At 39.6% G+C, this 22,341-nt stretch overlaps 3 non-coding genes across 3 annotated transcripts; all 3 read right to left on the reverse strand.

Annotated features, from left to right (window-relative positions):
• Window positions 1-1,384: 1,384 nt before the first annotated feature.
• Window positions 1,385-1,501, reverse strand: LOC142164943 (U5 spliceosomal RNA). The gene has a single exon (XR_012696033.1). It is a non-coding gene; the product is annotated as a U5 spliceosomal RNA (small nuclear RNA).
• Window positions 1,502-5,136: 3,635 nt separating this feature from the next.
• Window positions 5,137-5,297, reverse strand: LOC142164956 (U1 spliceosomal RNA). The gene has a single exon (XR_012696044.1). It is a non-coding gene; the product is annotated as a U1 spliceosomal RNA (small nuclear RNA).
• A 329-nt stretch (window positions 5,298-5,626) lies between these two features.
• On the reverse strand, window positions 5,627-5,740 carry LOC142164988 (U5 spliceosomal RNA). Its single transcript, XR_012696053.1, has one exon. It is a non-coding gene; the product is annotated as a U5 spliceosomal RNA (small nuclear RNA).
• Window positions 5,741-22,341: the final 16,601 nt, after the last annotated feature.

Consider the following 22,341-nt stretch of genomic DNA (forward strand, 5'->3'; position numbering starts at 1 on the left):
CACTAGTGTCATCACTTCCAGCATCTGAACTATCTATGAATTCCTCATCACCTCCTAATATTCCAGCATATTTCTGGCGTTTGTCACCGCTATATCTTCAAAACCTCTATCAATTCTAGTTTCTCCTATTGGTACTCTAGAAGTTTCAGGTTGTTTCTTTCTTCTGTTAGCCTTCTTTTTATTTCCCCTATCATTTCTTATGATTTTCAACTCTCCATCAATCTCACTATCATCCTCATCAGAAATTTCATCTACATCAGACTCACTACTAGCCACATCTGATTCAACCCCTTCTTCACCACCTATAACTTCATCTTCTGCAACAACAAAACCATCTTTCTCAACAATAACATCATCTACAGTTGGTTCTTTAGCAGCAGTTGGTTCTTCGGCAGAAAAATCATCAACAGAAACACCAGCATGTGACTCTTCATGTGGAGGCTCTTCTGTATTTATATTATCTGGACCACCTTCAGTTGTTGCCCTAGATGACTTATTTATTGAGTCACTACTATCTTGAGTAATTTCTGGCCCACATAAATAGCTAGTTGGGACAACTGTCTCAAAAACCTCATCAATAACATGTAAAATATACACATTTAATTTTCCATCAGTACAGTGGCAACCAATATTATATAATTTTTCGTCATTTTCCACCAACACAAATTCTTTAGTATTAAGGTTAAAGAAATAAAAAAAATCCAATAGTGTGGTACCCCAGCCTAATTCCATCACTTGGCTGCACATTTGTGGTACTACTCAACCTACTCCCATAGTTGATAACCCTTTCACCAGTAGTACCAGGCTGAAAATTTATAAAGTCTGTAACATTAGACAGGGAAAAGTCAAAGAGTACTAAATTTATGAATTGTACTTTCATTGAGGACTATTCTTCCAATCTCCGGGCTAGTGTAGCATCCAAATCCAACATGTCTTGACCTTTTTGGTCTAGCAGCACGTGAAGATCCTGTTGAAGATCTCCTTTTCATACAAGTTGAAGTTCCTCTTCCTCTTGGTATTGTACCCCTTCCTCTAGGAGCAATTTGAGGAATAGCATCTGAGAATATATCCCTGGTAGGTCTAATTGTTGTACTACTTGCCTTTCCTCTACCCCTTCCCTTACCCCTTCCTCCAGTAGTTGCACTTATTTGGGTACCATTGCCACTTCCTCCAGCAGTTGCACCAGTTGGTGTAGATAATAAACAAATTGTACGACATCCAGGTTCCAGAAGAAACAAGTTCAGTTTAATTAATGATGTTCATTTCGGTTCTGAATTGAAACAAAGGGAGTATTATATACCTAGTATACCTATCATTCCACTTGTTTCTTCAACTAGTGTACATATCAAACATCTCACCAAAGGTTAAAACTAGAATTGTAGGGGGAACTCAAAGAAGAGAACACCTCCAAAAATAGGCGTATGCCACTAAATGCAGCGCGCACACGGTATTCTTTAGTAAAAGGCGAAAGAATAGTTCGCTCTGTGCTCACTGCGTGGCTGCGTGAACTTTACTGCTCTTCACAGCTGCCATTTTATATGTAACAGCAAGTTCTGGCATACCCTTCCACTTTCGATGTGGGACTCAACTCACTCCTTTTCCTCCATCAGGTTTTATTGAAATTTGAGGCATCAAAATATTCTTCTCCTTCTCCTTCTTCAGTTGCTTCACCATTCCTTCACTTATGTTATGTGACTATCTTCGTGTTTCAAATAGAAGCGCCTTTTGCATTTCCTTCATCATTGGATTCATCTAAGCTCTGATTCGCTTTAGTTTTTAGTGATTCTGAAGAAATACATGCTAACAATCTTATCGATGAAATGTCGACAGGATGATGTTGTACTTTATATATTGAATTTCCAGTGCAGGTTTAGTTTTTAAGCTTATAACAATGACCAATTGGCAGAATAAGTAAACAAAGCAGCTGGCATTAGTATGGCATTGAGAAGTGTAAGGAACAATATATACCTGGAGCTAAGATTCCGCAAGCCAATAAAAATGGGTTGATGCTGCAGAGTTTGGTGATGAACTCAAGTTCACAATTTTTTGTTTTGTTATAAGCTATGGACTTGTTGGAAGTGTTCTGTTCTGACTACTTTTGGTATGAAAATCAGTTAGCCACCATCCATATGTTGCATTTCGCCTCTGCATTATCATATAAGATACCCATAACTTGCTTTCTTCTTCTTAGGGTACTGGGCATTTTTCACTTGCAATGCTGGATAACTATGGTGATTTCTGGACGTCGTTAATTTGCTCTCTGCATTCTTGGCGCAGCACAGATAACAATATATTGCTGCAAACCTTGTGCTCCAATGCAAAGATTTTAGTAAAAAGAATTGTCTACTGCCACCAATCTAAGAAGTTTGGTGTAGCTAGGGAAGTAACGATCCTATCATTTGCTTCAAAGTCAAAATGTGGGCGATTTTAGTAAAAAGAATCTATGTTGTGCGGCTTAGAAATGTGTGTTAGCAAAATTAGCTTTTCCAAGTTCTGATGTTAAAACAATGGAGTAGAAAAACTTTCCCACATTCCTATTGGAGTCTTTCCTTTAATTTACTATCTTTAAGGAGGCGTTGCTAATCAATCCATCCACAGGTCAAACTGGATTTTTTGGTGCTTCTTCTTTGCAGGTATTTGCACTAGCTAATCATTCTCACCAGTGATGGTAGGCTAGAAACTCGTGTTTTAGCCATAGTTTACACACTAATTACTGCATTTTACGTATGTTTGAGCTTAAATGATGGTGATCTACACTTATTACGTGTTTTATGCCTTGCAGGAAATGATTCCGAGTTAAAAGGATAAATTGGAGCTAAATCGAATAATTGGAGCTTTGAAGTCTGAGTAAAAGCCATAGAATTAAACAGGGATCGCATCTGGGGCTCTTGGACAGGCATTGCATACGAAAGTGGGAAGAAAGTGCAAGGGCCAGAACAAATGGACTAAGGCGACACACAAAACCTAGTAGATAGCGACGCATTAGTGCAAATATGCATCAGAAGTTTGACAAGTTCATAGACTCGGTATTTTTGGTCTGACAAGAAAATGCACTATTGCGACGCGACCTTCGACGCATGGTGCGACGCACTAAGGCAAAATTCTGTCAGACACGTGGTGTTCAGAGAGTTTGCAACTAAGTAAACTACACTGATGCGACGCAGCCTATGATGCATTGTGCGACGCAACCTGCGACGCATTGTGCGACGCGTGAAGTGCAAAAAGTTTGTTGGGTTTCCTGCTTTGACTCAAAGAGGTTAGTTTCGTCCGGGTTCGTTCCTACTTGGTATAAATACGCTGGAAACACGTTTTTTGAAGGACTTTTGACCTACGATAGATTGGAGAACCAACCAAGGCAAGAAGACTCAAGAATTCATCAACATTTCAACCAACGATCGGTGCAATACGGGAGTTTGTATCGAATCATTGTCGTTGATGTCTTCTTTGTGTTTAAAACTTATTGAGATGATTTTTTCCATACCTATGGAGTAAATTCCATTAGGCTATTGACAGATACGGTGTTTTGAAACCTTGATTAGGGATTCGATTCTTGATAATTGTTGAAATTAATTGACAGAGTTTCAATTTGTATTGTGGTGTTATTTATTATTTTGCTTAATCGAAAGAGGAGTTTGATATTGAATTTCTTTACATCTTATGCTCTAGTTTAAATTTGTGATTCAAACATGTAATCGAAAGAGCCTCTTGAATTATTAATCGAACTAGAAAATAGAGAAATATTCATGAGAAGTTACTCTTTAGATCATAACCATCATTTTATTGTTGCAATTGTTTGACGTGCTTCAATTGGATTTATTACTGAAATTAAAGATTACTCGAAAGAGGAACCTTAACTTCAAATGTAATCTGATTATTTGTTGAACTCGTGAGAATCAACAGTATTATAGAGTGAATTACATCAAGAATTGGATCCTGAGTCAATTATCTTGCACATGTCTAGTCAATTACTGTTATTTCTCTCATTGATATTTCTTCGTTGCTCATCCGCTGTCTTTTGTGATCAATTATTAATTGTTTAAATTTTAGTAGTTAATCATAGTAATAGCAATCAAATCAAGTGTTAATTTTCTTGGATAGTAATCAACTTGAGATTATTCGGACACTGTTTAAATCCAATCTCTGTGGAGACGATAATTAAACTATGTTATGTTTGTCGAACGAGCAATAATTTTGTGTTGTATTTTGCGCTTGTCAACCAGATGTAATATTATGAGATTGTAGCACTTGGTGGAATTCCCTTGGCTCAATGCGAAATCTTGCATTTTGTTGGAACTTTGGGATAAAGTATTTGGTGGAATTCGTGTAGCTCAACACAAAGATCCTACATCTTTTTAGGGGCCATTCCTCCTCATCATTCGGGCAGAGGCGGAGCTGGAGTTCTAGTTACGGTTTGTCAGAACTAGTAGCTTCCGCCAAAACTATGTATGTGTGTTAAGAAATCTACTTAATATGTATAAACAATTATCCAAAACCCATTAAGCTGCCTTTTCTAGAATTCAGAATACATAAATTTAAATTTTGGATCCGCCTACTTGAATATGCAATCTCGTTGAAATATACCAATGGCCTATGGATAGAGATTGTTAATGTGATCAACAATAGTTTTTTATCATTGTTATCACTGAGTTTATAACTGTCGATCTTCAGATGCATAAAAGTTACTCTCCAACTGTTTTCTGTTTTCTTGATAATTTCTCAAACTTGTCATTTTTATCCATGTAATAGTGATTACAAAAATCGGGTACTAGTCTTCATAGACAACCATATATTTGATGTGTGATGTGTCTTATTGACATCATAGTTCTTAATTAAAGGCATTTTGTCCAAATGGAATTTCACCATACCTATGAACAAGACATATATAATGTTTGGTCCAAGAGAAAAAAAAAAGATTCTCTCAAAGACGAGAATAATGTGAAGGAAAAGGCTAAAAGTAATTAGAATAAATTTTCAGCAGTAGACCAAGTAATTCCATCCTCAAAGGCAAACAACTAGTACAGCAAATAGAACTTTCTCATTTATTTAATAGTTACAAATATTGGCATAGAATTGCAAGGGGAACTCAACGAGCACACATATTCATGCCACGAGTGAAAACTTTTGTTGAAGAATTGGGTAGGGACCGCGCGAACGCAGGCCCCCACTACCACAAATTATGACGTAGGCTCAACCACTTGGGCCGACCTTAGGCAGGCACCCCTCCAAAGTGCAATGGAGGTCACCAACCTAGGCCATGGGCCTTGTTGATCGCCCATTGACCCCGTCCAGGTAAGTATGTTTCTTCGAAGCTCTGCCCTATGGATTTATATCCATCCCACTCTTGGTTTTCCTTTGTGTCAATCCGATATGGGACATTTTGTGCCTACTATCTTCTCTTTGAAATAAATTTGTTGTTATTAGATGTTTGATGATTTCAAATTTCTGATTCTTGTCCATGAAATTCTATATAAACGTGTAACTGATGAAATGATTTTCCTTTGTTTCCTTCAATTTTAGAAAACACCCAGATAAATAACAAATAGAACAAATACTCGAAATGTTCAATACTAGGTGGCATTTATGGAGCTGATATTAACAAAGTAAGCAAAATCCGGAGGGAAAGTCTTTCAAAATACATGGTTTATCAGTATATTTTAAGAGTTGCCACTGAATGCAACGCGCACACGGTATTCTTTAGTAAAAGGCGAAAGAATAGTTCGCTTAGTAAAATGCAGAGATCTTACATTTTGTTGGAACCTTAGGAGTAAAGTTATTGGTTGAATTAGCATAGTTTAACACAAAGGGTGTGTTTGGTACGAAGGAAGATATTTTCCGGAAAATATTTTCCAATTTTCCCATGTTTGGTTGGCTTAAACATTTTCCTCCAATTGAGGAAAATACTTTCCTTATCAATAGAAGGGAAACATCTTCCAAAACTCTTTTTCCACCTTCCCAACCCTATTCCCATCCCCACCAACCCACACCCACACCCAACCTACCCACCCCACCCTATCCACCCCAACCCCAACCCTATTCTTTTCATGTTATAGATAGATTTTTTTTTCATTTCAACAAAATGAGTATTTTCTTTTCATGATATAAAAAAAGTATTTTCATTTATTTCAATAAAATGATTACTTTATTTTCATGTTGTAGAAAGAGTACTTTTTGTGTCAACCAAAAAAGAGTATTTTCTTTATAGTTATAGATCATAAATTTCAACGTTGTTTTGCGTAAAAAAGTAAAGCAGCACAGTAGTTCCTTTGGATTTGTCAGAATTTTTAGAAGAATAATTAAATTGTTGAAAAAAATAGAGTCCTGAAAACGTTGGATATTTGGGGAAGGGGGGAGCAAGGAAACATGGGGACTTGGGGGAAGGGAGTGAGGAGAGTAACATAAAAAAATATTTTCCTAAAAAAATATTTCTACTCTCTAACCAAACACTAGAAAATATTTTTCGGAAAAAAGTTTTCCACTCACCAACCAAACAAGGAAAAATAAATGATAAAACCACTCATTTTCCATGAAAATATTTTCTAGCTAAACATTTTCCATGGAAAACATTCTCCTTCGTACCAAACGCATCTAAAGAACCTACATATTTTCGGGGGTCATTTCCTCCTAATCATTCCGGCGGAGCTAGAGTTCTAGTTACGGTTTGCCAGAACTAGTAGCTTCAGTTAAAACTCTGCATTTGTGTTAAGAAATCCACTTAATATGTATAGATAATTATCCAGAATCTATTAAGATGCCTTTTCTAGAATCCAAAACTCATAAATTTGAATTCTAGATCCGCCTACTTGAATATGCAACCTCATTGAAATATAGCTGTGGCCATAGGCGAAGCCACCTTTAGCAAAGGGTGGTCAACTGACCACCCTTCGCTGAAAATTACGAAAAATTATATTGTATATATAAGTAAATTATTAATTTTAGATATATAAAACCTTTACTGAACACCCTTTGTCGGAATTTTTTTTTTACTTCTTTCAAGTTTGAATACCCTCGAAAACATCTCTGACTTCGCACATAGCCAGTGGAAAGAGTGCTTGGGAGAGATTGTAAATGTGATCGACAATAGTTTTTTATCATTGAGTTTATAGTTGTTGATCTCCGATGCATAAAAGTTACTCTCTAACTGTTTCTCGTTTTCTTGATAATTTCTCAAACTTGTCCATCTAATACTCCGTACAAAAATCGTGTACTAGCCTTCATAGTCAACCTAATAGTTGGTGTGTAATGTATCTTATTGACATCATAATTCTTAATGAAAGGCATTTTGTCTTAGTGGAATTTCGCCATACCTATGAGCAAGACATACAGTTGGGTTGTGTCATAACTGTTGTGAAATAAATTTGTTGTTATTAGATGTTTGATGATTTCAAGTTTCTCATTCTTGTCCATATAATTCAGTATAAACGTGTAGTATAAACGTGTTGTAGACAATAAATTTGCGTCGAGAAAATAAAATCAAGACCGAAAATATCGCAACAATCATAGTATTTTATTTCGAATATTTGAGTGTACAATCTCTATGATTCCTCTGATTCTACTTTTCTAATATAAATTCAAGGGGCTTTGAACTTGATCTTGAATTTGAATTTGATTTATCCGTCGCGAACACTTTGATTGTTGCCACGAATTGTATCACGAACAAGTAGCCTTGATCTTGAACGCCTTGTATTTAATTTGACTCGTTCTTGATCTTGAATACTTGAATTGTTCTTCGTTCTTGAGCTTAAACTTGATTTCTTGAACTTGAACTTGATTGCTTGAAGCTTGAAACTTGTAGAGAAATTTGCGGCGTTTGATCCACGAGCTCTCTCTTTCTTCTTGTTATAACTTCTGGTGTCTTTTCTGAGTTATGAAGACCCTTATTTATAGTTGTGGAAGGAAGGAGTTGTAATAAGTGTCACACCTCCTTTTTACCTGCGCCCGCAGCGGCGTAATGGAATTTTTCCAATTAAATGACAATCGAAACGGGATTTTATTTAAAGATTCAGAGTCGCCACTTGGGAGATTTATGGTGTCCCAAGTCACCGGTTGAATCCCGAATCAAGGAAAAGATTGACTCTGACTGTAACCAGAAATCCGAGTAAGGAATTCTTTTAACCCGGGAGAAGGTGTTAGGCATTTCCGAGTTCCGTGGTTCTACCACGGTCGCTCAACTGTCATATTCGGCTTATTTATCTGATTTTTATACATGTTGAACCTATGTGCAAATTTTAACTTTTTACCGCTTTTATTATTATTATTATTTTTTAACGAGAGTTGCAACGTCGTGAAAATACATCTCGAACCACGTCACATCAATGCACCCGTGGTTATTGACACATTTCAACTCTGCTGAGATTTGGATTTGGGTCACATAAATGTGCACCCGAGTTTAAGAAAGTAAATTATCAAAAGCGCGTCTAGAATGACTAGCGCATTATTATCTTTGGGGAGGGCCGTGAAATTCACTAAACGGCCCATCCCGAATTCTAAATGTTTCATTTTTAACCATTTATTGAGGGCCCCGCAATTTGTAGCTTTATTTAGCGAGGCTCGTCTCATCTATTATTTTAAAGGACAAACCTACAAGCGACTATGATTTTCTATATATTTTGTTTGTCTCTAAAGTAAAAGAAAAAGGTCCTAATTATTTTAACAAGTCCATGTATCATTACTACGATATCAAAAAATTCTTGAATTAAAACAAATTAGCTTTATTAGATTCCAGCATTTGGGCCTGAAGCCAACCCATGTTGGAAAAGCAGAACAAGCCCAATGGCGGAGAGGGATCGAATCCTATTGACTGCTCAATGCAGCACTCAAATAAGGCGAGTCAAAACTAAAATGAATGGGGATGCAGGGATAAGACTGGGTCATCTCTCAACTGGGCCTAAGAGTGAGCCCAAATTCCTGAAGAAACTTTTGATTTACCGGAAACATGACGTTTATAAAGAGACACCCCAGCATTAATTAACTACCATATTCTCAGCAAATGGAAACTAGCTAATTAATCAGAACTTTAAATTGAAATGGGCATGCTTCAATATTATCAGTACTGTAACGAGTAACCTTGATTCAACCTATTATTTAACATAATGTCCTAATCATAGCACCTCAAGTTAAAAATTCTTAAAAGTAAACTCGCATTTTTTTTGTCAAAATATCCGGACCTAGAACAAATAGACATGAACTTCAAACTGTTGCCGACCATAAACTACCAAGGAAAATATGGAACCACATCCTGCATTTACCTAGTGCAAATTGCTGCATCACACCCCACTACAGCCCAACAAAACCCGCCGAACCTGTTTTTAACATATAAAGCTATTTGGATCGATTTTATAACTACTGGAGATGAATTAATGGAATTGAATTAAGCTATACCATACTACCCTGGTAATACTGAATGAACTAGTAAGCTAAGACAGTCCAGAATAGTCCATACAACATATAATCCAAACAGTTGTTCTAATAATGCAAAAACAAATACTAAGCATTTAACTAGCAACTATCAAATGATAAAACAATTGACAGCATCCAGATGAACTCGAATCTGGCCAGTGTTTCTATTTCAACTCAACTCAAAGTTACATCAGGGTGATCCAAAGGTGTACCTGGAAGTTATAACAATGAAGAAGGAGAAAATCAGTGGCAGCAAACAACAAGTGTAACAACAGATTTGGAGTTCAAACAACCACGAACACAACCAGTTCAGCCCAGAAATATATTTATCAATCCAGGAAGAGTTCAGAAATGTTTTGAACCAACAAGATGAATAAATTAACCCAAAACCGATTCGAATAAACCCAAATGACCTTCAAATTGACCCTAGAAACATACCACAACAACAAAACGCTCAAACTGATCCGAGAATGTCTCGAGTGAAACCAAAAGTCTACTGGAACCAAGTAGAAAACACTACTGACTCCAGTGGCTAGCAATTTGAAAGTTCTCAAAAAAAACTCTTAAAATTGACATCTCAAATTCTCTGTATGTTTCAAATTAGAACTGAATGCCCTCAAAGTTTTCAAAATGCTCCCTAAGAACTGAAACCTTAGAAAAACTCTCCCAAAAAAATCTTTCTCAAACTGATTCCTAGTCCTCTCAAGTCCCCCCAAGTTCTGTCCTAAGTCCCTCCACTTATACCCAAACACTGACCTTGCCAGCTCTCAAGAGCACTTAGGCAGAATTTTTTAACTAATTCTGTCCATGATCTTCTTTTAGTACCCCACTAGAGTATGTTTTCCCCATTACCCCTTGTTTTTTCCTTATTTAATGTTCAAACAGACATGGGCAACATATTTTAATCAATCCCTTTTAAGCCTTCCCCTACCATTATGTTTTGTTCCCCGTTAGTACTTAAACAAATGCATTAATTTAATGTTACCTTAGCACTTACTGGACAGAATACTTAAATTTAAAGTCCAAATTACCCCCCCCCCCCCCCCGATGCCCTAAACTATTATCCTACATGAACCCCTTTCAATCTGTACCAAACCCTTCAGCTATAACCAATTCAAACTATCAAATTCCTAACAATTGACTTCTAACTCAACTAGACAGATTACAAAACTTCAGATTTGCAAGACCAGTAGACCTCCTAATGACCAACTAGGCAGGTAATCGACAGTATGAATTGCAAACAAAGGGAATCACACACTATAGAACAAGTTTTAATTCACAACAGTTTTGACTAAACCCAACTACTCTCAACATGAGCCTGCAATTAGAGATGAGGCAAAGCAAGTGTCATGAAAAGAAACCTGATTAATAGCACAAGTCTAGATTCAAACAATCATGAACCATTTCCTAAGCATTAGATATGTTGTACAGGCCAACATCATTGATTAAGGAATCACAATGACAAAGTAATTGGTAGCTTGACCTTAAACCAAACTAACCGGACACAAATTAGACTAGTTCTTGACAAATTCAACTCGCAAACTGGCCCAAATTGGAACTTTGACTACTGACCATAATTCAAACGGGAAATTCATGCAAATTTATAGAAGAGGAAGGGACAGAGTAAACAAACGGAACTGCAAGAGTGAAAAATCAAAACTAGACATAAAAGACTTACCCGAATCACAACTCGATTAAAAACCTCGAGGATCTTCCCACTTTCAAGCCGAGACGGACTTTAACCATGTGTTTTCGAAGGAAAACAGCATGGCTAAAGTCAGTCTCTGACTCAAAATTCATGGAACCTGGCCTGCCTAACTTCGATCTGGAATCTGAGCTGCCCCACGATGATTTGAAAAGAATTGATCAAGGATTCATGGTGAGGGGGTCCAGGAGATCACAGGGTGTGAACTTGGGACTGGTTGGGTAGGTTTAGGGTTTTGCTCGAATCTTCGATTGAAGATTCGAAACAAACCGGGATGATTCGAGGTAAAAGGGGGTAGGGATTTGTGTTGAGGGTGGTTAGAAGGTTCAGGGGTGTGAATTTCATGGTCACCGGCATCGTTGCCGCCGGCTTTCAGGCAAAGGGGTACGAGGGCGGCTAGGGTTTGGTGGAGGGTCGTTTGGTCTCTGAGGGATCTGAGAGAGACGATGGGGTGAAGGGGGGTTTGGTTTGGGGGGCGGGGTATGGTTTGAAGTATATATATATGAAGGGGCAGAATGAATCCAGGCCGCTCGATCTGATGAGATCAACGGCTTGGATCCATTCACTGATGGAAACGACGTCGCTTCATTTATCTCGAGACCAGATCGGTCTTTGGATGGGAATGGGACGGGGCATGGTGGCGATTTGCGGCCGTTGGATCAAATGAAATGAACGAACTGGATTGACAGGCCTGAGACGGCGTCGTTTCTTCGATGTTGGGGGTGGACTGGGCCGTTCGATCTTAGGAGATCGACGGTTCAGATTGAACGTGACCATACGACGTCGTTTGGTTGGCTTGGTCGATTGGGCCAGATAGGGGTGATTTGGGCTGGTTCTTTTTTGGTGGGTTGGGTGTTTGGGCTTGGGAATTTAATTAAATTGGCCCAGATTTATTTCCTTCCTCTTTTCTTTTCCCTTTCCTTTTATTTTCTTCCTAAATTATTATCTAAAATTATAAACCAAGTTAAATTGTTAAAAATACTAATTATCTTCTAATAACATTTATCACATATAATTAAATGCCAATTAACAATAAAATCACACAATTCAACATTAAATGCTAAAAAATGCAAAGTACAATATTTTTTATGATTTTTTATTTTCGTAAACAAGTTACTTAATTAATCCTAAATTGTAAATGCAAACGCAACACATATATTTTTTTTGTATTTTTCTTAATTAAAGTAAAAATAAACATGCACAGACAAGTACAAATAAATCACAAGCGACACAAAACTATTTTATTTTGAATTTTTGGGAGTAGTTCTTATAGGGCAAAAATCACGTGCTCACAGCTGCCCCTCTTTGTCCGGAAACATGAAGAGTTTTCGTGCAAAGACAAAGTGAGCGGATACGAGCGATTTTTGCCCATTCAGCTACTCCGTGTAAAGCATTTTTTGAAAGATTTGACCGAACCTCTGCTTCAAAGGTTTCCTACATATCCCTGGCTAAAAGGGAATCAGGTCAATGTAGTTCGGGAAGTTTCGGTAGCTGGGACTACCATGAAGATGTGGTTTTGTTGTCACTGTTATTGCTGCTGCTGCTATCTGTTTACTGACCTCCTTATTACACCATGCTAACAGAAAACAAGAAGCTAGACTAAACTTAGGAATTACAAAATCTTATCTAGATCTTCAGTCGTGCTCTTGTGTCTCTTGTTGCTTTGCTGTCTTGCTGACTGGTGTTTCCTCTGACGTTTCTTTCTTTCTGTCTTGACTCGTAGTCTTCTCTTGATTGTCGAATTTGAACTGCTTATTTCCTTCTTGTGAGCTTCGAATTATTTTTCCTTCGAAGCTTGAACTGCCTTCTTCTGACTAGTGTTGCCTTCCTTCCGACTTCTGAACTTTAATTTATGTCGGGGATCTTTGTTGCAACCCTCCGCTCTTCGGGCGGGCTCCTGACTTCAGCTATGACTTAACAAGATAATACCTCCATTCTCCAGGCGGGCTCCTGACTTCAATAAAATATATCACCTCCATTCTCCAAGCGGGCTCCTGACTTCAACAACTTCTTAAAAATATAACACCTCCATTCTCCATGCGGGCTCCTGTCTTCAACAACTTCTTAAAATATAACACCTCCATTATACAGGCGGGCTCCTGACTTCAACTACAACTTAACGATATAACACCTCCATTCTCCAGGCGGGCTCCTGACTTCAACAACTTCTTAAAATATAACACCTCTGTTCTCCAGGCGGACTCCTGACTTCAACTACAACTTAAAATATAACACCTCCATTCTCCAGGCGGGTTCCTGACTTCAACTACTTCTTAAAAATATAACACCTTCGTTCTCCAGGCGGACTCCTGACTTCAACTACAACTTAAAATATAACACCTCCATTCTCCAGGCGGGTTCCTGACTTCAACTACTTCTTAAAAATATAACACCTTCGTTCTCCAGGCGGGCTCCTGACTTCAACAACTTCTTAAAAATATAACACCTCCATTTCTCCAGGCGGGCTCCTAACTTCAACTACAACTTAAAAATGCGTTCTATCGCCGTTGTTCCTCCCTGCCTCTTGAACCATTTTCCTTCTAACTTAAATTATCTTCTTTCAGAACTGCTTCCCTCAAAACTGGTGTTTCATTCCTCTGAGACTATTGGGGATAACACCGGTGTTTCATTCAAAAATATGTTATTCTCCTCCTTCCAAGATTAATTCCCTTAAAGCTCGTGTTTTCCTTCCTCTGGAACTACTTCCCTTAAGACTTGTGTTATCTTCCTCCCGAAATTGCTTTCTTTAAAACTTGTATTGCCTTCTTCTGAAAATTGCTGGGGATATCACTTCCCTCAAAACTTGTGTTAGATTTCCAGAAAATTTTCGAAATGAAAGAAAATTTTCTGCCCCAGTTTGACAATCTTTCTTGTGGCATGTTTTTTCATCATCAATAATGTTTCCTGTCCCTGCTTCAAATCAAAGAAAATTTATTAGTTTAAAACGTGGGGGACGTTCCTGCTGGGGATGGTTTTCCCTTTTCTTTTTCCCATGCTCTGCATTGTTCGATCATCTTGAAACCTGGCTGATAACTTTCGACTTTCTTGATGCTTCTGTATTCACCCACTTCTCAACCATTGTTTTCCACTTTTACTCCATACTTTCCACGACATCTTAGAGCAATCCATCATTTGGTCTTATAATGACGTCTTTCTTGTCCCGTCACATTATCTTCGACTTGTCTTATCCCCATTTACCTTGCACCATGTTGGCGACTGGTAGTTGGCTTTGAAAATCCTTCTTAAAAACAAACTACTATAAAAAATCTTTAACCAAAAGAAATGAAAGATGATGACTTCAAAAGATAAAAAGAAAAATCTTCCTAAAGAATTGTTTGAAGAGAAAAAAAAGGAAAAGGACTTATCTGAATGGTATAACTGATCTCAATGATCATGCCGTGCATTTCGGATTAATCAACCCAGTCTATTATATCAATCAATCTTTCTGATGGCCTTACTTTGCATTTCAAAAGGTCCCGCAACCCAACTCTTTTGCCGAATCAACATCTTTGTTCTGTTTGATGCCTCGACGGATCATTTCTATCAAGCTTATCTCGTTTGCCGCCTTTTAATTCCTTGTCGCCTTATAGTGCCCTTCGAGGGGTTTTCACTAATAAGACTCTCTCACTTTATTTCTCTCAACTTCCGTTGCCTTATGGTGCCTGTGAAGGTTTTCATCAATAAGACTCTCTCATTTTATTTCTCTCAATTTCCGTCGCCTTATGGTGCCTGTGAAAGTTTTCACCAATAAGACTCTCTCATTTTATTTCTTTTCAGTTGGGGATTGGGGTGTTACTGATAAGATTCTCTTATTTCATTTCTTTTCTGTTGGGGATTCTCTCATTTCATTTCTTTTCTGCTAGGGACCAGAGTGTTACTTCAGACTTCCATTTGCCCGACTTGGCACTTCTCGGATACTGATCGAGAGGTCTTTTGGACATCAATATGGGTTTCTGGTGTATGGCTAAAGAAAAAATTTAAAATAATTTTGATGGGTAAAATATTACAACTCTTGGAATCAACTTTCTTTCCCAAAATTATAAACACAACTTCTGCCCCGGTTTTTCTTGCTTGGGGATTTTTGATTCTTATTACACTATGACCGAGCTGTGAGGCGCCTACGTATCCTTTTTGAGGAATCAGGTCAAACGTAGTTCCCACTTCCTTTGTTTTTCTTGTGACTTTTCTTTTGTCTTTATTATCATTATTTTTCTTTTCTCCCTTTTTTCATTTTCATTACTGATTCCAAAAGAGGGGTATGAAAGAATAAATAAGGCTCAAAAGGGGAAGCAAAGGTTGAAGTGTTTGGATGGAAGAACAAATTGCCTCCGTCATTTCATTCTCTGATATCATGCCAAATGCAAACAAACAACAATTACAATTAAAAGAAATCATACATAATATCTCTTAACTGCGCCAGAACTGATAGCCATGTCGATGCATTTTCCTTCGATATCTGTTAAACATAAAGCACCATTGGACAACACTCTGGTTACAATGAATGGCCCTTGCCAATTCGGGGGCGAACTTGCCTTTTGCCTCAGCCTGATGTGGAAGGATGCGTTTCAGCACTTGCTGGCCCACTTCAAACTTCCGAGGACGCACCTTTTTGTTGTATGCTCTCGCCATTCTCTTTTGATATAACTGGCCATGACACACAGCTGTCAATCTTTTTTCATCAATCAAGTTCAACTGCTCCAGACGAGTTTTGACCCACTCATCATCATCAATCTCAGCTTCAGCGACAATCCGAAGGGACGGGATTTCAACTTCCGCAGGTATTACGGCTTCAGTTCCATATACCAACAAATAAGGAGTTGCACCTACTGAAGTACGGACAGTGGTGCGATAATCCAACAATGCAAATGGTAATTTTTCATGCCATTGCCTCGAACCTTCTACGATTTTCCGAAGTATCTTCTTTATGTTTTTGTTTGCTGCCTCAACTGCTCCATTTGCCTTGGGACGATATGGGGTGAAATTGCGGTGTATAATCTTACACTGTTGACATACCTCTTTCATCAAATTGCTGTTAAGATTAGCACCATTATCCGTGAGGATCACGTTTGGGATTCCAAATCGATAGATGATATTTGAGTGAACAAAATCGACCACTGCTTTCTTGGTCACAGACTTGAAAGTTTTGGCCTCAACCCATTTGGTGAAATAATCAATGGCTACCAGAATGAACCTATGCCCATTGGATGCTGCTGTCTCAATTGGTCCAATGATATCCATGCCCCAAGCGACGAAGGGCCATGGAGATGACATTGTGTGCAATTCCGATGGTGGAGAATGAATCAAATCTCCGTGTATCTGGCACTGATGACATTTGCGCACAAAACTAATACAATCTCGCTCCATGGTGAGCCAATAATAACCTGCTCGGAGAATTTTCTTCCCCAGCACATATTCGCTCATATGTGGTTCGCAGACTCCTGAATGTACTTCGGACATGACAGCCATAGCCTGTCTAGCATCTATGCATCTTAACAATCCTAGGTCTGGTGTTCTTTTATACAGAACTCCTCCACTCAAGAAAAATCCACTTGCCAACCGTCGAATTGTTCTCTTTTGATTCCCCGTGGCTTGCACTGGGTATATCCCCATTCCGATGTATTCCTTGATATCGTGGAACCATGGTTCGCCATCCAGTTCTTCTTCAATCATGTTAAAATAAGCATGCTGATCTCGGACTTTAATATGCAAAGGATCGACATAAGCTTTGTCCGGATGGTGCAGCATTGATGCTAGGGTAGCCAAAGCATCGGCGACCTCATTATGGACTCTTGGAATATGCCTGAACTCCACTGATCTAAACCGTTGGCAAAGATCATGTAAGCATTGTCGGTATGGAATGAGCTTCAGATCTCGCGTTTCCCATTCTCCTTGAATTTGATGTACCGGAAGGTCCGAGTCTCCCAAGACCAAGACTTCTTGGACATCCATGTCCGCAGCTAACCTTAAACCCAAAATGCATGCTTCGTACTTAGCCATAATGTTGGTACAATAAAAACGAAGCTGAGCCGTAACAGGGTAGTGATGCCCTGTTTCAGAAATAAGCACAGCTCCTATTCCGACTCCTTTCATGTTAGCAGCCCCATCAAAGAAAAGTTTCCAGCTTGGTTTTTCGGCATGTTCTAGTTCATCAATATGCATCACCTCTTCATCAGGAAAATAAGTCCTCAGTGGCTCATACTCTTCATCAACCGGGTTCTCGGCCAAATGATCGGCCAATGCTTGGGCTTTTATCGCAGTCCGAGTCACATAGATTATGTCAAACTCTGTGAGCAAAATCTGCCATTTTGCAAGTCTTCTTGTCGGCATAGACTTTTGAAAGATATATTTCAACGGATCCAAGCGTGAAATAAGGTAAGTAGTGTAGGATGACAAATAATGTTTCAATTTCTGTGCCACCCAAGTTAGGGCGCAACATGTCCTTTCCAAGTGAGTGTACTTAACCTCATAAGCTGTGAACTATTTGCTAAGATAATAGATGGCTTGTTCTTTCCTGCCGGTGACGTCATGCTGCCCCAGTACACAACCAAATGAATTTTCCAAGACTGTCAAGTAAAGAATCAAAGGTCTCCCTGGTTCTGGCGGAACCAGCACAGGTGGGTTTGTCAAGTAACCTTTTATCTTATCAAATGCTTCTTTGACACTCATCAGTCTACTTGATCGCAGCGTCCTTCCTCAACAACTTGAAAATAGGCTCACAAGTTATCATGAGCTGAGCAATAAACCTGTTGATGTAGTTCAACCTTCCTAACAGACTCATCGCTTCAGTCTTATTCCTCGGAGAGGGCAAATCTTGTATGGATTTGATCTTTGATGGGTCCAACTCGATGCCTCGCCGACTGACTATGAATCCTAACAGCTTTCCCGATGGAACACCAAATGCACACTTGGCGGGGTTAAGCTTGAGGTTGTACCTGCGAAGCCTATGGAAGAATTTCCTCAAATCCTCGACGTGGTCGGCCTGATGAGTGCAAAAACATCTTTGTACTCAATGAGTGCTTTGATTAACTCCTCCCGGATTTTTTGCTCGAGGTGGACACTTATTTTAATTTCTCGGACGTTGTCTGTGTCCCCTAAATTGACGGCTTCTGTGTCATTCAAATTGGGTTTGGGTTTTTCTTCGAAGTGAATTAACTCCTCACTAATTTCTTCGAAGGCTTCATCCTCATCCTCATATTCTGATTCGTAATCACAATCTACTTCTTGAACTATCATTTCGGAATCAGATTGATTTTTAAGACTGGGCTGAGGATTCCTTATGCACGCCATGTCATTAAGACCAGTATAAAGAGAACTGTACAGAAAAAGAAAAGAAGAAAACAAAATTAAAATAAAATAAGGAATGAAGAAGAAACTTTTTTATTTTATTGAATTACGGGATAACAAGGTTTCACACTTTGATGAACACAACAAAAATAAAAGAAATCTGGACTACAACCCTGGAATAATCCAGAAAACAGGAAGGAAAATCAGAGCCAACTACCAAGACTCCCTCCGAATGGGAAAAGGAGTAGCCATCCAATTGTTGATTTTTGCCTTTGGCCCCACAAACTGCACATCCGCCTTGCTGGACCCCTCCCCAACTTCTACCATGTTGATTTCTGTGAATAATCTTTCAAAGTCTTCATTTAAGTCTCCATCTGTACCAATCAATGGCCCTGTAACCTTGGACAGCAATTACTTTTTGATGCTCGGCCTAACAAAAGATCTGGACAGGCGCGGGATTGGCTTGGGAAGGACCCAGACTCTTTTCTTCAACTTGCGGGCCCATCTCACATCCGCCACTGTAGGCTTGAACCCCAACCCAAAGGTATCCAGATTTTTGGGCAAAGAAACCGGTTGAACAATACATTGAAGATCAGCCCCTAAACCTTTGCCTGGCACAAACCCATTTTTCAACATCTCCGAGGCTACCATGACAGTTGCAGCTACTATTTTGGGAAGTGGGATGCTTTCACCCTCGAGAAATTTGTCCACTAAAACCATATCGAAGACCTGGTAAACCTAGGGCCCCTTGTCATTGTCAGCCTCTATGAAGGGTACGATGGCATCACTTATGGCGCTTGCATTGTCTTCCCGTGTACTACGATCTCTTGCCTATCCCACTCGAATTTGACCATCTGATGTAATGTAGAAGGCACTGCTTTGGCGGCGTGGATCCAGGGTCACCCCAACAGAAGATTATATGACACTGCCACGTCCAACACTTGAAACTCCATAGTGAACTCGACCAGACCAATTGTTAATTCAAGTACGATATCACCCACTGTGTCTGTACCACCTCCATCAAACCCTCGAACATAGATGTTGTTCTTGTGAATTCTGTCACCATCGACCTTCAGTTTGTTCAACGTGGTCAAAGGATAGATATTGGTACTGGACCCATTATCAATCAGTACTCGAGTGACTACAGAGTCTTCACACTTCACGGTCAAATAGAGGGCTCTATTATGTTCTGTACCCTCCACGGGAAACTCATCGTCTGAAAAAGTGACCCTGTTGACCTCGAAAATCTTGTTTGCTATTTTCTCCAGATGGTTCACAGAGATCTTATCCGGAACATGGGCTTCGTTCAGAATTTTCATCAATACCCGGTGGTGCTCATCTGAATGGATCAACAAGGATAACAATGAGATCTGTGTCGGGGTCTTCCTCAACTGCTCCATAATGGAGTAATCTTGCGCCTTCATTTTCTTTAAATATTCTTCTGCCTCTTCCTCGATAACTGGATTCTTTGTCGCTACTGGATTGGCCCTTCTTAACTCTGCGGGAGCAAAACACCTTTCCGAACGAGTTAGACCTTGGGCTTCACACACTTCTCCTTTGACTTCTTTCCCTTTTTAAATCACCGTCACCCGTTCATAATTCCAAGGAACAGCCTTGATGTTGATCACTGGAAGCTGAGTTACCGGTTTTATAATGACAGGCTCTGTACGAGCACCCTTCACGACCACAACAGGTTTACTTGCAGCCCCTGGCACTACCACTTTAGCTTTTTCGGGTTTCACTGCAACAAGGCTCGACGACCCTCTCTCGGCTACCACAGCTGGCTTATCATCTACCCCTCTCAACTGGACCACTTATTTCCCACTGGTTACCTTTTCCTTTGAGCTGGTTTCGCTGGAACGGATCATTATTACCGTCTGTGAGGGCTTCCTGGGCTCCCCCTCTTTGTGTATTAACTCAATCATGTGTGTCTCATGGTGAGCTGGCAGTGGATTCTGATTAATATTTGGTGCTTCTGAGGTTTGAACCTCGATCCGATGAGTATCGATAAGCTCTTGCACAGCTGTTTTCTTCAAATGTTGGGGTAAGTTCAAAAGACTTGCCAATTGCGGACACCAAATGACCAAATTAAGTTGGCTTCAAAGCCTGTAAAAAGTAATCGACCATCTCGCTCTCTTTCATTGGGGGATCTACCCTTGCTGCTTGCTCCCTCCACCGGAAACCATATTCTCTAAAGCTTTCACTGTGCTTCTTCTCTAGTTTAGTCAAAGATAGTCGGTCTGGAATGATCTCAAGATTATACTGAAAGTGACAAGCGAATGCTTGTGCCAGATCATCCCATGTGTACCATCTTCCGTGATCTTGGCGGGTGTACCACTCCAATGCTGCTCCGCTCAAACTCTGACTGAAGTAAGCCATTAGCAATTCATCCTTTCCTCCGGCTCCCCTCATCTTACTGCAAAAACCTCTCAAATGAGCCACCGGATCACCGTGTCCATTGTACAAGTCGAATTTGGGCATTTTGAACCCTGCCGGTAGTTGTACATTTGGGAACAAACACAGGTCTTTGTAAGCTACACTCACCTGACCTCCTAACCCTCTCATATCCCTGAAGGATTGTTCTATGCTTTTCATTTTTCTGAACATCTCTTCCTGTTCAGGATTTCTGGCCGGTTTTTTCTGCTTTCCCTGGTAGGTCAGAATGTGGATCATGTGGATAGGCTTCAGGCGCTTTGAAGGTAAGCTCCGAGGGATAATACTGGTTGTCCTGCGCTTGGAACACAGATTCACTCAAGGATTTATGGAGTGCAGCTGGTGGAGGTACCACAAAGACAGGGGTGATTGGCGGAGGAGGGTATGGAATTGATTTTGGTGGTGGAGCTTGTGGCATATGAGAAGTAGTGTCATGGTAGTGTTGATAAATGGGAAAACCTGGATCGGTGGCGGGATGATCCTGAGACTGAGCTAATGGTGGGGTAAAAGTAGGGTTAGCAGGGCAAGCTGGTGGTGATTGCCCTTTGGACCAGGCCTGGTACATTTCGGCCATCTGTTGCTTAAGCTTGAGCATCTCCTCTTTCATTTTATAGACGTCCAACTCTTCTACCTCAACACTAGTGTCGACATCTGGGATAGACATGATTTCCGGTATTGGTCCTTTTGATCTGGTTTGGTAATGATAATGTGCTAGTATCCTCTAAATAATAACTACTTGAATTCTCTAGAAATCAACAACTTTGTTAGTTTTAGAGTTTAACACATATGCAATTACACATTGGGATGCAATGCACCTAGGCAATTAACAATTTTCTATCATGCATTTGCTTCGGTTGCGTGCGTCATTCCGGCCTCTCATAATTGTGCCCCTTCTTTTAAGCTTCCTTTATTCTATCCTTCTTTATTTATTTTTCATTTTTCCCTTTTTTCTTTTTTTATTGGTGGTCGAATCCTATAGAGATTGCCTACGTATCATGTCCCCGCATGAATCAGACCGTGCGTAGTTCTGTCTCATAAGTGCGAAAAGCGAAGAGACAATTTTTTGGAAATTTCGATTTTTCATTAATAAACATTCTATTACAAACCAGACGCTTTTGGGAAAGGAAAATAGCAGACTCGAAACCAAACCAAGTACGAACTCAATAACTTCAGACAGACTCTGATGCGAAAAGACAAACAGACTCTAACAGACAACAGACTCTAAGGAAAAAGAAAATGCAGACTCGAACTATGAACACATTAAAGTTTTAAATTTGGGTGCCCACGGGGCGTCATTCGGCCTTGCCGCGGGCTTAGGTGTAAGGCCCCTTTCCAGCTGTTCCAATTCATACATGATTTGTTTGACAAATATCATCACCGCCGAGAAGAAAGTAGTGCGGGTCATGTTTTCACACACCCGACATTTCCTGGTAATAGCATGAGCAATAGTCAAAATCTTGTCCCTGGTTCGGTCTTTCTCTAGGAGTAGGCATTCTATCTGATCCCCTCTAGCCTTCAAAACC

The sequence above is a fragment of the Nicotiana tabacum genome, chromosome 1 (assembly GCF_000715075.1).
Source record: "Nicotiana tabacum cultivar K326 chromosome 1, ASM71507v2, whole genome shotgun sequence".
In the NCBI taxonomy this organism is placed as follows: domain Eukaryota; kingdom Viridiplantae; phylum Streptophyta; class Magnoliopsida; order Solanales; family Solanaceae; genus Nicotiana; species Nicotiana tabacum.